This window comes from Acanthopagrus latus, chromosome 13, assembly GCF_904848185.1.
Source record: "Acanthopagrus latus isolate v.2019 chromosome 13, fAcaLat1.1, whole genome shotgun sequence".
Classification (NCBI taxonomy): domain Eukaryota; kingdom Metazoa; phylum Chordata; class Actinopteri; order Spariformes; family Sparidae; genus Acanthopagrus; species Acanthopagrus latus.
The window spans coordinates 17,175,711-17,192,970 of NC_051051.1; the positions used below are offsets into that span (position 1 = coordinate 17,175,711).

The window sequence follows — 17,260 nt, forward strand, 5'->3', positions numbered from 1 at the left end:
GCAACTCACCTTGATACCACCTGTATGTTAAGTCATCTACATTATAATTATACTCTATGTCGTCACTTCCTCCACTACAGCTATAATAAATACTACAACTGATATAGGTAACCACCTAACAACAAACATGTATAAAAGTCAAAATGAATGGCTTCATTTTTGTTCTTTTTTATGGTCATTTTTCTGAGGACAGGCTTGTTTTTCACTGAAAAACATGTAGGATACTATCATAATAAAACGCTATAACTTGCCTATGAAAGGTCAGATGAAGACAATATCATATAACATCTAAAACATCCAGTTACATAATTTTTAATAAAACAAAATAAACAGAAAAACAAACTAATCTCCCTGACTTCACAGTGGACTAAAACAAATATTTTGATAAATACTACCGTTCTCTGACAAGGTAAACTGAAACTTCATGTTTCAGCTTCCTGATCTGTCTGATCTGCACCAGCCTTTATGGCCATTTTTTACTTTAGTGCTGCAGGTGGAAGTGAACACAAACATAATTCGGCAGCTTGAGGGTTGCATCAACTACACACCTCTAGGTCAAGGTCATGGATTCATTTTCCCCGACTTGGCTCAGCACTTTGGATTATCTTACTGCTCAAGCTTAAACTGTTGCATTTTTGAAAGTGACACAGTACACTAGTAACAACTGGGCAAAACACAGACATATGCACCCAAACAACTGTGACAAACCTGGAAACCTCTGTGAAACACTGGACGTAAAAAGCAAAAGAAGTGCCAAATGAAAAACTGGAAATGAGATGATAGTGGGGGCATGGCAACAGTCAGTGCTAGACCACACACACACACACACACACACACACACACACACACACACACACACACACACACACACACACACACACACACACGCACGCACACATGCGCACGCACGCACGCACGCACACATGCACACACACAAACACACACACACACTGGACACTTCTAGGTTACCCATCAATTCTTCTCACCTATCTAAAGATGATACAGGTGCTGTGTTACTTGTGTCTTGTGCCATGGCAGAGGGGTCATTGAAATTAAATGCCAACCTTAGAGCTGCCTTTTAGTTGATGAAGCCTGTCAAGGCAGTGGGAGAGTGAGCGATCGTGCTGTAATAGAAGCACAAGTGTGTCAGCTCCTCTCCTCTCCGCTAACAAATACTATAGCTCTGCTGTGCGGAGGCATGTGCCTGTGGGTAAAAGTGAGAATATAAGTGAGGTTACAGGGGTTCAAATCAATATGCATTTTTAATGAATCCATCTTTGCAAAATATGTTATTACAGCCATTCACTCTGACTTTAACCTAAGCATAAAACTACATCTATTTCTATTTTTTGATATGACAAAAAAAAAAAAAAAAAGATAAAAAAAATGTAATACAAAAATAACAGCTACATCCCCTAACTGTCATTTGGTTCAGCTGCTCAGTTTGGGGTGCCCAAAGAATTGTGGTATGAAATGGAAAATAAATAAATAAATAAAACACTGACATTTAATTGATTTTTCTGTTGAAAATCTGGGACAGAGTTCCTATGTACATTAAGAGAGTCCGGCTCCCTCCAAAATACTTAAAGATTGTCATTCCTATCCCCAGTTTTTGCTGTGTCAGCAGCTACCACCATATAACTCCCCATGACCAGCCCCAGAAATAATCCTCTTGCTCAGTCAAGCAGAGAAGGGCACCTGGACACCTCTTTAACAGTCCAGAAGCACATATGTAGTATATCTTTTTTTTTTGTATGTGTGTGTATATGTGCTTGTGTGTGTGTGTGGGGGGTGGGGGGGTGTGTTATTGTTATTTTGTAGGGCTGGGAAAAATGTGTAATTCTTCGATGCATTGCAATTCTCTCAAGAATGATTATGTCTCCATGCAGATAAGTTAATAATCGGAATTTTTAAAATACCATCTCTGCATTACCTAACTGACACAGCCATACCAATCCTCTACAGTGAAACTAAAACAGAAGTTTTGGACACTTTGATGAAAGTGGCTAGGTAAGTACCCATGTTTTAGTATGAGAGCAAATACATAGGTCCATAATGTGTTGAAATGCAAGCTGCATTGATTATTGCATTGAGAGCTTTCTTTCATTTTTATATAGGCTACAGTATACAGTTTTTCTCTCAGGAACATGCTCATTGCCTGTAACAGGAGGATTCTGTGTTCATAGAAAGTCATATCTATTTGTGACAAAGAAAATCCTTTTCTTTAATAAAATATTAGAGCAGGTAATCAATCTGTTGAGTTTTTTAATGATCATCACAAAAGTAGGAAGTGATTAACAAACTTTGAGTAGCAAACTCAGAATTAATCATTATTATCTTTTTTTAATCATGCATGGAAATGTACACAAAACAATTGTTGCATCAAAATGCATTGATAATTGGTTTAGAATCGAATCGTTGACCTCAGAATCGGAATTGAATGGAATCGAATTGTGAGGTGCTAAGAGATTCCCACCCCTATTCTTTTGTATAGTATTGGCTACAGACTTCTTTCAACTCCCTGCACTCATATATTGAATATAATGTATTTGCCAAAAAAGAGACAACAAAGTTAAATATAGATTTGACCGATATCATTATTATTCTTTTTGTAAATGTTCTATAGATATTGCGATAATATCATTATTGTGAATACATTTTGGCTATGGTAATCGTGCAGAGAATCTGACACTGAGACAGCCTTAATATGGATGTAATTGTATTTGAGTATTTGGTCATGAAGTATTGACAGGGTTTCCCATGCATATAGTATAAAAGTTTAGCAAGGCGGTGAGAGAGGATAAACAACAGTATTCTGAGAAACCCCAAACTCAGGTCACAGCCAATGACTCTGCTGCTACTGTCTGGCGTGGACTCAAGAAGAATACAAACTATAAACCTACAGCCCCTGATTCCATGAATGACCTGCACCTGGCCAATGAACTGAATGAGTTCTACTGTCAATTTGAAAAACAATGGAGCAGAACTGATACCTCCCCCACCTCAGCAGGAACCCTGCTTTTCCATCACTCCTCCTATCTGTAGACATGCCACATGCCAGCCCACTTTAAGTGGTCCACCATCATCCCTGTCCCCCAAAAAACAAGGACCACTGGACTCACTGACTACAGACGTGTTGCTCTGACCCCTGTGGTGGAGAAGTCTTTTGAGGACCTTGCTCTGTTCCACCATAAAGCCATCACCGACCCACTACTGGATTCTCTGTAGGTCGCCTACAGAGCCAAAAGGTCTGTAGGTAATGCTGTGAACATCAGCCTTCCACTACTACAGTTTGCAGATGACGGTACTGTGATTGGGCTGATGAGGGAGGGATGAGTCCAACTACAAGTGGGAGATTGACAGAGATTGACTGAACTTGATGACTGTGGACTTTAGAAAGAGCACAGCCACACCCACCCCCATCAACCACGGTGACTCCACCATCAACTTTTCTTTTCAGAAGGGGTTAGGTTTTCCCCTGAAGCATACCCATCCAAACAAGCGTTAGTTTGTTTTATCAAAGCAATACAACTAAATGTTCCAACAGGGACAAAATGCTAAGGAGAACAACACTGGACCAAAAGCAAAATAAAAATTTAAATGTTTAAGATATCTTGAATACATCTTCAAAAAGGGAAATGTATTTCATTATTTTTTTTTCACCTATGGCAATCCACCTATGGTGGTTTTAAATTAAAAAATGACAAATGTATTATTAAACAACAATAGTCCAAAACATATTCAATTTTATGAGGTGAATGGAGAAAGAAGTGGACCAGAACAGCCAGATCTTAAATACTCCAGGGAGACTGTCCAGGTGCTCTCAGTTGCATGAACCCTACCAGGGACCTGCAAGTAAACAGACACTGTCATCTGGACCACATGTCAATCTCACTGTGGCAATTGAGGAAAAGTTGTGATATCATCAAACTCAGCAGGAATCATCCTGTGACCATGGATGACAGTACAAACCTTAATGGCATACACTGTACCAGTCTGGATGAGTCCAGTATCCCATGTAATAAAATTAATTACCTGGTTTGTTGATTGTTTACTAGGCTTATAATATCAGCATCTCATTCAACCAGTTTCACAGCTTCACAGTCTTAACGAAGACCTAAAATCATCAGCAGAAGATTGGGTCTCAGGTACAGTTGGGTCTTCCAACAGGACAATGATCTGAAATATACATCAAAAGTGTTAAAGGAATAGCTAAATCCGGCTAGAATTAAGGTTTTGAAATGGTCTTGCCAAAGTCCTGACTTGGGCCCCATCGAGAATACGTAGACCATGCTGAGGACAAATTTTGTTCAACTTACTTACTTATTCTGTCACAAGAGTAGTTAAGAATTCAGCCAGAGAATGGCAAAAAGCTTGTGAATGGCTATCAAAAGCCCCTAATTTTGGTTAAAATGCCCTAAGGACATTAAACCAAATACAAAACCTCAGTATGAATATTTTTGACCCACCAGATTTGGTCACATTTTCAAAAGGCCTATAATACATTCATTACTTTTGTGACAAAGTAGTATGTGTTCAGCTCATTCCATCACAGAAGAATGAGGGCTCTAGGAATCATTGGAGCTCAAGTTTGCCATGTTATATGTACTCTTTCCAAGTGTATGTAAACTTTTGACTTTTACTGTATATGCTGTTTGAATGCATATTTCTAAACCATATTGCAAGTTAACCCATGTTCATTGGTTGATCCATCTCCAGAAAGCCCAAATAGGATATTGTATTTCCACTATGAACAATAACCTTCAAATTAAAACTTGGAACATTATTTGCACATTAATACTGTGTATGACTCCCTAGCTTCACTGACATTTAGATTTTAAAATTGAAAGTGCAGTTTTATTGCCACCAGATGTTATCAATCGAACCAAAACAAGAGAAAGGGCAGTGCCTGGACTGGTGACATTTTCTATCATGCTAGCCAAAACTGATTTAAGAATGGCTTGGTTCCTGCTGATAGCACTGTAGTTAAAATAATGCATGAGCTGTGATCTAATTGAATTAGCAACTGCAAAACAAATCTCTTTTATGATTTATCTCAAACAAAAAGCTGTTTCTCTTCTACATACATACTACTAGTTAATATTCCCACACTTTTTGCTGCTTCTGAATTATAGTCCAAATGAAAGACACACAATTCACTGTTTAGAAACAATTAAACACACAACACCCGAGAGACATACCATATTACAGAGATTATTTTAAGACAGATCGATTTTGAACTTTTAACTGGTGCTTGTACAATGCTCCAGCAGAAAATCTTTTTAGAAAAGCAATTCTATAAACAGCTAATGGAGACTTCAGCGCTGAGAGCGACAGCACCCAGACAATATTCTTGTATCCCCTGTGCACATCTGATAAGTGTCAGGGAATAAATAACAGCTAAACAGAGATTTAGTATAGACAACAGGGTTTTTATTGAAAAGAAAAACAAAACAACAAGAGACAGTAATTGCCTGATTCACTGCAACTGCTGATTGGCTTTTCTACTTTTGACAACCTATAGTGGTTTATGGATAGCTGTGGCAGCTATCTTAACACTTTCAACCCCTTTAAATGTACTCTCTTTAGTCATTTAGTCTCTTAAATTTATCTGTACTGAGAAGAGTACTTGGTTGTTCACATGCCATCGGTTTGAAATAACATTGTCTGCTGCAAATGACATTTCACTGAAGAAAAATAAATCACTATCTTATCCAACTGTTTCACTTTTACACCTTCACAGCTCAAATTTATTTGCTTAACAAGCCAACCGTAAACATGCCATACCCTGAAAATGATGCTATCCCCCATGGGGCAAGGCGGTTACAGATTTTAACCCATAACTTTAGTGCCCCTGTCAGGTCTCTCAGGGTAATGTTATTTAAATCCAGATTATAATGAATAAACAAATAAAGGAATGTTGTGTGGCTCCTATGTGCCAAAAGAGACTGTGTTTTCTAATTTGAATGCATCACTAAACTGTAGTGATACATCATTCTCCTTATGGCTCTGCTCAAATTGAAGTATAAGTCTTAGAAACACTGTTCACAACTGTACTGATACTGGCATCTACACAACTCTTCCCTTCACATCATCCTCTTTGTCTGCCCTGGTTGCCACACAAAGTATATGTGCAGATGACAAGTTAGAGTTGTGACTCAGTTGAAATGTGTCTTTATTTAGGTGGTAAATGGCATCAGTAGTATAATTTGTGAAATTCTAGTAGTACAGAAAATATTATATTTCTGCCTCAGTGAAGTCAGTATCTGTAAAGATATCATCCTCAGATGAGGACATTAAATAATGGATTTACTGCAGCTGTGCACTGCATAATGCAACTGTTTTGCAACCCTTAAAGCAGAGGTGTTGGTAACAGTTATTTCAAGGCATGTCCTAATAACATTCAATGAATATAAGCTGTAACCAGCAAAGTACAATAGGTTATTTAAGTATGATAAGAGACCTAATCAAAATGTTTATTTTACAATTACTTATTTGGTAGATAACCCCTGCATCACACACTAGCTTACTCAAACTGTAATTGTCTTTTTGTGTATTATTTCAAAGTGTATAAAGCTCATTCATCTAAAATGCATGCTTGATGCTTTCACTTTCACTAATGTTAGTTTGGAAACCTAATTGACTTGTTAGGCCACAGACTAAAGAAAATGACAGTTTGAATTTACCACAAACTAGCAGTTAGTCTGAGATTTTGTTGTTAGGTAGATATCATGGATGCTAGCAAAGCAACACAGTACATAAAATAAGAACAGCACAAATGTCATACAGGTGGCATCACCCTCTTTAACTATAAATCTCTGAATGTTGTGGTTATGACTAAAATCAACAACAGGAATCTCGAGTTTTGGTGGCCCTAAACAAGATTTTGCTTGTCGCCCCAAAACAGTCCCAGTACAATCACCTTATACCACACACTGCTCAAACCTGAATTAATACACACACACATAGAAGAAAGATTGATAAATCAATTAACAACAGCTATTAAGTGTAAATGGTCCTTGTGCAACAGAGGTTGCTCCAAAATATTTCATGAGTGCCAATGAAAAGATTTTGTTTGTTTGTGTGTTTTAAATACAGGCTGGAAGACATTAGGCAGGTTCATATGTATCTTCTACTTTTACCAGCCACATAAAAAAATGCAGTTTCATCGAAATACTACTCAAATATATCATGTCATTAATATTATCATAAAAATACAATTCGACATAACCTTGAAACAAATCTGAAATTATTTTGATCGATTTGGAAATTGCATATGTTATCAAAATAATAAATAAAAACACATTTTCTATGGCAAGAATATTAGCTGTGTGAATTATAAATTATGCTTACAACTCTTACATCTTTCGGTTTAACTACTAGCAAGAAATGTAGCTTGTTCTAATAAAAAAACTACAACAGCATTACAGCATTACATCTAGGAAGCTCACCAGGTTACATTTATCCATGGCTTTTTTCTGCTTAATTAATTCAAAAACACTTGAAAAAATGATTGCTAGATTAAGTCAATAAGATGCAGCTAACAACCACAGATTAGCAGCATATCATTTTTCTTATTTATCGTTTCCTTACTCCTCGATATGAGGAGCTTGGAATGATCGCTGAAGAGCGATGAGCAAGGACACGAGAGCAGCCTTCTACACAAGTTTAATGTGAATAACAAAAGCTTCATTTGCACGGAAATTGATAATCAGGATATCACCAGGTGCATCATATCCCGAGTATGTGTCCAATGAGTCATAAGATTGTGAGAATGAAACAGGAATTGAACTTGCACAGATTACAAAACCAGACAGCAACGCAGATGCAGATCCAGCTGCTAGGATTTCTCTCTAGAGATCAGCCGTTATAAATAAAGTGATCATCCAGCACAACTGTTTTCTTTCTGCTTTAAAGATATTTAAACTTGTGAAAAGCCCAGGACTGGTTGTAATGTAGGGCACAGACAGTAGGTGAAATAATGTGGAGTCTGGAAAAATGCAAAATAAATAGTATCTTTATTTGAACTTATCCATAAATCAAGTTTATTACAGCCTAATTTCCAAGTGTAGGTCTTAACTATATCCACTATAACTTTAATCACATAAATGTCTAAATGACATGTTCACTTTTATAATGGTTGGTGATGTGCTGATCACAGGTATATCCAAGGACACTGTGTAAAATCTGTGGATTAGGCGGTCCAGGTCATAAAGACAGACATTCTGATTAATACCAGATGGGTTGTTAGTGGTTGATATAATACATATAATTAATAAGGAAAACATTACATTACCAGTACTATAAGAAATGATATGTGGGTCTCTCCATTAACAGAGCTGTGCACATTACGCACATCAGTTTGACTACGATATCGAAGTTGTGTTATTATTTTGAAAAATATATAGTTCAGTTCATCAAAAGTCTCTATAGCTATTAAAGCTGACAGCTGACAGGAAAGGATGTCTTATTTCTCTCAAATCATATCTCCTTGATTCCTCTCTCCTACTATGGTTTCTTCACATTTCTCCATGAATGCTTGCTGGACTAAGATGCAGGGAAAAGACAAAGTGAGGTAAACGTGAATACAATTCAGTGAAACGGGAAGTACACATAGCTTTATCCTGTGTTCTTTTTCACAGCTTCAGTTTTTCTCACATTCAACCCATTAAGTGTCAGTCTGGAGTATGGGGCCATTTGTGTAATGTTCTTAGTACATAAAAGAACACTTCTGAATGGAGATGTATTGCTGCACTAATAAGCAGTTGTATTTCTGGGTCAACTAGCCTGACCTGATCTGAACTTCTTCATACAGTATGTTCATAAGAGGATATATTTTGACACTACATTTACCTTAGAATTACTGAAATACATGGCACTATTTCTGATGTGGTTAATATGAAATTATAATTTTGTTATGTTTTTCAGTTCTAACTATTCAAGAAAGAGTTACCAAATGGAGAATCCACAGCACCTATCAAAATAGATAGTGTTACTATAATTTCATTGTGGTGGTAAAGGACCTTAAGTCAACAAAAACTAAACTCTGCTAATAAGCCACCCTAACGACAAACCCTGGCAGCTACAGACTTTTACTTATTTATCTTTCATCTCTACAATTTGGTGAAATGATCTGTAATTATTACCTCTCTGTGACTTTCTGTGGTGAATGCAACTTGGTAGCCTTAAATTATGTGGTAGGAAATGTTCTGCAGTAAGGGGCCACAGCAACACCTTTTTAGCTCTCTCTGTAATCATGTAACCCTTGACAGTGGAGCATAGAAACGCTTGGCCTTAACAAGCTCTAACTATTACATTTGCAGCTTCCACTTTAAAAAAAAAAGACTTGTCATCAGAAGTATTCTTTGAATCAATGTGGAAACAAAACATCTCTTCACATAATGGCTCCCTACACAAATCCTTACCATTTACGGGTTGAATATGACATGCAACCCCCTCTATCCACATACACACACACACACACACACACATACACTTGTATGCACAATCCCAAACAATTACAATGGTGAGAAAGTTAGCTTGTTATAATAAAACTGTCATGCTGAGAGAAAAACAAAGTAAAAGCAACTATGTGATTGAATTTCCACTGAACACATTATTGTAATGCATGCACAAACCCAGCCTCTTTTTCTTAACACAAAACAAATCTGCAGGTAAATGCCAAATGTTGTTCAGTAAGGATGTGTAGGAGGATGCGGACATGTCTAACTGCCTTCATTTCATCTCACCAGATTGGCACAGGCTAAAAATAGAGAAGAGGATAACTTCTGATAGAACAATAATATGACTGCATCCTGTGATTGGCAGTAAATACTGTAAAACACAGACATCAGCTCGGGAACATCCTTACAAACAGCCTGAGACCTGAGAAAAAGGACAGATATGCATGTAGGGCAGATAAACTGGGGGAACCTTTACTACAGCATGTAATTAAATTCTTCCAGTGAAAAATAAAGATAAGGATTCCATTAGCCCCTTAAAACATTCTGGGATAATGAATTCTTGTGGTTGATGGAGCACCTCATGTGGGACAGGTGGGATTTACTCCCAGGCTCGACTCGGCACTGCGTCAGACAGGCACGGCAACCAACCACAGGAGCCAACGACGACATTTGATGCACCATTGGCACCAGAGGCAAATGAGATTACGGCAGGGGGAATGGAATTGACTCTCTCCTTGACAGATTTACAGATCCCCACTGGATAGAATACAGGCGAAAAGGCTGTAAAACCCATCATCTGTGAGGTGAATTACACAAGGCTTGGAACAACTTGTTTGGTTTAGGAAATCCACACAGCAGCCCCTTTTGATTTACCTGCATTCCCACCCCACATCCCCCAACCCCCAAGTCCTTGTTGAAGTGTGCATGGGTGGTGCTTTGCTACACATGTGATTCAGGGATCTCATCTCTTCATCAGATTGTTAAATCACTGCACATAGCTGTCCTTGGCCTTTGATCTATTAGCTGCTTACAATAGAATAATTCCACACTGTATTAATAACTGTGCATCACAAGACTTGTAAGACTATTGATTTCTCTCTTGGCAAAAATAAATACAATCTGACTATGAACATATAAGACCATTGGCATCTTTCAGTCCCTGAGCAATAACATGTGGAGGTCAAATAGAACTGATTCCACAATAAAAGTGTCCTCACACCACTTTGGGAATTCTGAGACAAACTGTAAAGACACCGTATTAAATATTTATACCTGAGCTCATGTTGCAGTCAATCCATCACCTTCATCAGTATTGTATTGACATACACGTCCCCACATCCCAACTATGCTGGATTCTAAAGGCACAATCTGTGTATTAAAACCATCTAATTTGTCTGAGAAGAAGCTGAGCTTCTGCGCCCAATATCGACTCACTCAATTCACCACTTTCACCACTGGAATGATAATTTTAAGTCTAGACATTTAACATATCTGTATTTAGCAGAAACATGTGTTGCCAACATTTATTTGGGTTGGTTGAGGAAAGAAGCTCAGCTTCTGCATCCAGTCTTCACTCTGGGCACAACTGAAAAATGTAAATTCTAGTCAGCAGTGAGCTACACATGTTATTTCAACTGCATTCACAGCCCAGTCAGTGCAAAACATAACAGTTCAAGATGATGTATAGCATCAGATGTTAGGCTACATGATAAAATATGTCTTTAATATGCATTCTCTCTGATCTTGAGATCTGCCCCACAATTCCCTTGATTCAGATGATTTAAAACAAAGGGCATGGAATGCTGTCTTGCCAAAACAAACTACAAATGAGAAAGATGAATCTCTTTTATGAATCACTGAATTATCAACTAATCAATTTAATGTGTTCTAATATATTAGATAATCTGACTGTAAAAAAACTGACCAAATTTAAGTCAGCGTCACTGATCTGCTGTTAATTAGACAGACTATTGTCTGTTCTTAGACAGATACACGAGACATGCCCATGATCCTCCAGGTGCCTTTACACAAATCTTAGCTCTTAACCCTGACTAACATAGCTATAGCTCTGTGGTTAGTATATATTCATCCAACTAGAGGGTCTGTGGTTCAAAAACAATTTGGGCCAGACTTCATACAGGTCAAAGAACAGTTAGGCTCTGGGGTCAGATTTCCCACAGATGTAATAACTATTACATTTGCAGGAATTTATTACGTTTGTGGGGACGTGAAAAACGTTATTGTAATAACTTCCGACAAATGTAATGATACAATGAATAATGATCATTGTGGTTGTTGTTTGTTTGTTTGCCTATACACTTACTGATACTACTGACTGTGGGTGCACCTACTAATACTACTGACCATGGGTGCAAAATCCAGCTGCTGACTCTCCATTTGCGGTTTATTACGTTTGTGGACATTATTACACTGGCGGGTGTTACAGTCCTGCTGGGGCTGGCATTGCCATTGGGGAACGCCATGGCAGTGATAACCCTAGCAGAACAATGTGCCCTGACATACCATAAAAATATTCATGAACAGCTTGAAGAGCACAACAATGAACCCAAGGCATTGACCAGGCCTCCAAATTCCACCTATCTCAGTATCCAGAAGGCCTACGACCATGCCTTGACAGATCAGAGCTGTTTTAGCTGTACAAGGGGAACCTGCACAAGTCAGTTTTAATTTTATGGCAGGTTGGCATAGTCTTCAAAGCACTGCCTGAAAATTGTGTGGACAGCCAAGTCTACTTTCTAACAGTGTCAATAATGTGGCTGTAGATAAACTCAACTTGTCTCTATACTCTCTTAACCATTGTGCTCTACAAGACCTTCTCCCTGTTTCAGGATGGTGGGAATATTTTGCCTCTTTTCTGAAGCCCTTCAACCAGTTGCCAGAGATTCTAACAGCTTTATCTCCATTTACAGGGCAAGCAGACAGCATCTTCAAGTTTTTTATCATTATTTGATTTGAGTATTCGGGCCGAATTTCTGCCAAATTCAACAGAGCAGCAAGAAACCTGAATAAAACTTGTTGCTGAATAGGCTGCTAATTTCAGCAATCAATGTGTTTGTTTATAGTGATTATTTAAACAATGATTTTATTTTATTTTATTTTTTTTATGAAAAAGTGTGCACTTTGACTGAAAAACTGCTCTCATTTGTGACAAATTTAAGTCATCTAAGGACATTTTTCATCAGGACTATAAAAGAAAATTTTGTGTTTATGGGTTGAAAGGAAAGCCCATAAAAAAAGTTAAAACTCCACTAAACACATTTAAAAATAGGCACAATACACCTCACAATGCTTTCAGACTAAAGACTGCTGCTCACAAACACATAATTACTAATCTGATACATCAACCGTACTGCTACCAATTTCCTGTCTTGTGCTGTTATTGATCCACGGCTCTCTAGCTGAACATGAAGTTTACATTTTACCTCCTCCATTCCTGAATTGATGTCAGCAATTGTCTCTCATCTGAAGATATTAACTCATATAAACACAAATCCTCATGAATTGACACTGATGACTGCTTAGTAATAACTGTATTAAAGCTGCACAATATAACCTTTTTAAAACTGAGAGCTTTGAGTAAATGATGCTGTATAAATTAGCTGGCTTGTGTTGACAGGGGAAATGAATGCTAAGATCTCAGACAGAAATCCAGGTAGATGGTGGTTTGCATCATCCTCGTGCATTCCTCAAAATGGGTTTGCCTTGCAATGCTTCATAAAATTATGTTTATCAACAAAGCCATGGTTTCCTCACGTGGAAGAGTCTCTCAAGTCATCTGTACATCCTTTTCATATATGCCTAAAAAGCAGAAAATTAATTGAAGAACTTAAGTGACACAGGTAATAACCACATTGTCAGATTAATAACTGTAACAGGATTTCTACATTTAGGACATTGCTGTGTTTCTGATAGATATACTTTGAATGCAATAATAAATTTGTTTGTCATGCATTACCCCAACAATTTGCACACAGGGGTCAGGGATCAGAGACCAGGGAGATAAACATCCTGACAGATAGAATGTACTCATGGCTAACATGAAGCCATGAAGCCTGCAACTAAGACACAACGAAATGTTCCATCAAATGTTTGTGACATTGGCACCCAAGTTGAGTGTGGCAAAGGGAAGAGAGGTAACTGTAACTCTTTCTCTGCAGTGGTCTGCCAAATCAAGGATTTAACTGGTGTCTAAAACTTGAGAAGGAAAAGTGAAAAGAGACTTTGTCACCAATAACATGCTCAATTATCAACTGCAGATTGTGGCAATTTCCCAAAAGAAACAGTCCCTTTCAAGTGTTAGGCATAGAGCTAAAATCAGTAAAGAGGCATTAGTCTTAGAAATAAGGCCAAGCTAATGAGGGTTAGTTATATTCCACTGCAGTCCCCTATAAAAGACCTTGGTGTGATGGTTTGAAGGTGCAAGGTTCCCTTTGGATAATTCTGTCAAATATACACGTGAACAGGGAAAATGAGGTTGCCTTCAATGGGATGAATTAGGCCAGCTTTAAAAATTAGTGACAAATTGGATAAAAATGGTCATACACCTCTTCTGACCTGCAGAATGAGAAATTGTGTGCTGCAAAGTGTAACTGTACTGAAATTCATTGTTTTTTTAAATGCCAAACTGATTGAAAACACAATTAAAGGAGACATGTTGTGCTAATGTTGAGGTTAATAATTTGTTTTTGGTTACAGCTAGAATATTACTTATTATACATGTATGCTTAAGTGCTCAAAAAATATATTAGTTTTCTCATACTGTCCAGTGCTGTCCCCATACTGTCCCATACTGTCTTAAGTCTCTCAAAGACTTGAGACATTTCTCAAAGCAATGGCCAAAATGTCAAATGGTAAACTTCATTCAGAGATGTTTACAACATTCCACCACTTGTCAAAATAGAAGAACTGATAGACAACTCATTTGTTTTTTGTTTTTTTTTATAATAAGACTGACAGAAAAACAAATCAATTGTACTGCAGTCTGGTGCTGAATACAGCTGAATACACAATTATGAAGTCAGCACATGCTTTATATTTGTTCAGTATTTGTGGTCCTATTCTCTCTAATGCAAAATGGATTCCAAATAATCCCTGTGCCTCTCTTCATTCTCACCTACCCCCTTCATATTAATTAACTTAGCAAACAGGAATTGACTAGACAAACACAGGCAGGCCTCTTTCTTAAATGGCATATCAGGTACTTGCATACATGTGCAATTTTAGCCCCATAAAGTGAAGCACAGTGTTGGATATAACAGCCAACCAAATCAATCTTCATTAAAAATGCCTTTTTCCGGTTTTGTGGCATATGTGGCATCTCCAGAGACCATGTATAGATCCACGCAAAGGAGCAAGAGCAGGGACACTTTAATGCATAGCTCTATGTTTAAAGTTCAAACAAAGCATCAGCCCTCCCACTGGATGCTGCTATATTTTGATAAATCACAAATCTTCGCAATGACATGCTAACCTTGGTTTTCATAGAACATAATGTAAATGCTGATATGCAGAGTTGTGCCAGGGTGCTTATTGCAAAGCTTGTGTCAAGGCTGGGCATTTTCACCAAAGAGCAGAGTAGCTTCTCACTGAATATGAAACCATCCAAGGCCTCAACATCTTTGTGTCAAAAGATATGACCAACAATCAACAACAAAGCAAATGACTGTATGTTTCTAAGGAGATAGGAACATAACAAAGCAATGTTGGCAAATGCATGATCTGATATAGTACCTGGAATATCATATTTAAAACAACAAAATGTAACTTCCTGTGGAGAGATAGCTGATGGTGGAATATCATCCCTAGATTATCAAATACTTTGAGTTGACACTTTAGGTTGGCAGCTCAGGTCAGAGCCAACCCAAAGTGCTGGTATTTGACAACATGGGGATAAGACTCAATAATCAACAATCTTTCCACAGGAACAAGGCACTATCAGATACACCACTGGTAACTGCTGATATTGTGAGGATGTGTATGCTTTCTCTAAAGCCTGATGGTATAACAAAATAAAACTTTTAGACGATTCTCTGTTGTTCAGAAGTAAAATGTCTTGTGATCCCCTATGCAGTTACAGAACAACCTCCAATACCAATCTCAACAGAAACAAGCTGTAATGTCATACTACAGTCTACCATATTATACAGGGGCCACTGGGGTCAGCAGTGCCTGTCTTGCTCTATTGCCTGTCATCGATAAGCAGCTTCAAATATCTCCAGCAGGGAGAAATGTTACCCTTGTTTTCTCCTGCTGCTGCTCAAATTGATCTGGTGGCACAAGTTGGCAGAATGATCAAGTGGCTCGTTAAGCAGAAGAGGAATTAGGTCTGAGTGTGTCAGATAGTAGAAAGTCATGGCTGCCCCTGGGGCATCTGTGTGGTTTCCATTTGTATGACACCTGTGCTCTTAGAAGGAGCTGCACTTGTCCTTGCTGCCAGCTGGGACATCTTCTCTCCAAGGCAACTGGGACAAGGAGTGAACATTCAATGGATAGTTTATGTGGAGTGAAGATAATTTGGCTCTGCACCTAAAGACATATACATTTGGAAAAAAGGTCAGTTTTTGCATATGAAAATATGCATGAGTCCTGCTGGAAGAAAATATTCATTTAAAGAGACACACTCACTATGAGGTAGTAGAATAACATCCTGCACTAATGAACCTCATCTAATTCTCCATCTACATTTGTCTCCCAGGAAAACTTCTAAATGGTTAGAAGAGAGACAGAAATTTAGAAAGAAGGATAGATTAATACTGCGCAGGCTAAACTGCAGGTTTACAGGTCTCCAGCATTCTCTGTAAGACTCACTGAAGACAACTGATAGGAGAAAATGCATTTGCAGGCACTCCTATTCAACAAGGCAACATCCATTATTTCCCACTTCTTCTGTCATCCATCCCCAACACAGATACTGAAACAAATTATGTCAGCCCTAAAAACATCACTAAAACTTTCACTCCTTTAAGTGCAACAGTTGCGCTATTGTGTTAACAAGAGTGAGGGGAAAAGACACACAAGACAACAATATTACTAAAGAAATGCTGCATACTAAAGCTCCCTCGCCAGGAAGTCTCCAGTGAATATTTGGAGAATAATTATTCTATTCACTTGTTGAGCTTCAGGGCCAGAACTGCACTGTAAATAGATTTGCTACCCACTTGCTTGTTCTGAAAAGAAATACTTCTGAAGTATTTGGCAAATAGACACAATGGTTTATCTTTGAAGCAAGCCCTACTTGATGGTAACTGTGACACACTTACACTCACACAAGAGGGAAGGAGGTGGCCAGACAGACAGTGAGGACAATGATGCTAGAGTGTTCTTCCAGCTATCTGCCCTCAGATATGGACACAAAGTCAGAGGACAGCCAGCAGAGACTGCTGCATGGCCATTCTCTCTCTCTGACAGTATGTTTAATGTCGGCCCACGAGGGTGAAGGGGAGCAAACCCCTCAGCAGATGGGAGAAATCCATCCCCTTGGTGATATTGGTGAACTCAACTTAAACAGCTTGGACACCAAAATCTTCCAGATGGCTTTGGCAATCAGTGCTAACATTTGAGCACACACAATTGTATGTAAGTATATTCTGAAGGTAATAAACAAGGATTGATTGAAATTTCAACTTGGTGATGCAGACAAGTATGTTACAGTAAACAACACTGAAGGGATTTCTATGTTGCACAGTCATTTATAGTCTAGACAAGTGGTCCTCACTAGGCTGCCCGCTGGCCGCCTATTTGTGGCCCCCGAACTATTATTCCTTCGCTGTGTGTTT

At 38.2% G+C, this 17,260-nt stretch overlaps 1 protein-coding gene across 3 annotated transcripts in view; it reads right to left on the reverse strand.

The window, feature by feature from the left end:
• The window catches only part of ntm (neurotrimin), a 453,513-nt gene that overhangs the window by 139,232 nt on the left and 297,021 nt on the right, over window positions 1–17,260 (reverse strand). Inside the window, exon 1 of one of the 3 annotated variants that reach the window (XM_037120276.1) lies at window positions 4,036–4,118. The exons of the other annotated variants lie outside the window; for them this stretch is intronic. The gene's annotated coding sequence lies outside the window, so the exon portion shown is untranslated. Of the gene's footprint in view, window positions 1–4,035; window positions 4,119–17,260 lie in introns of those variants that run through there. 3 annotated transcript variants of the gene reach the window in all.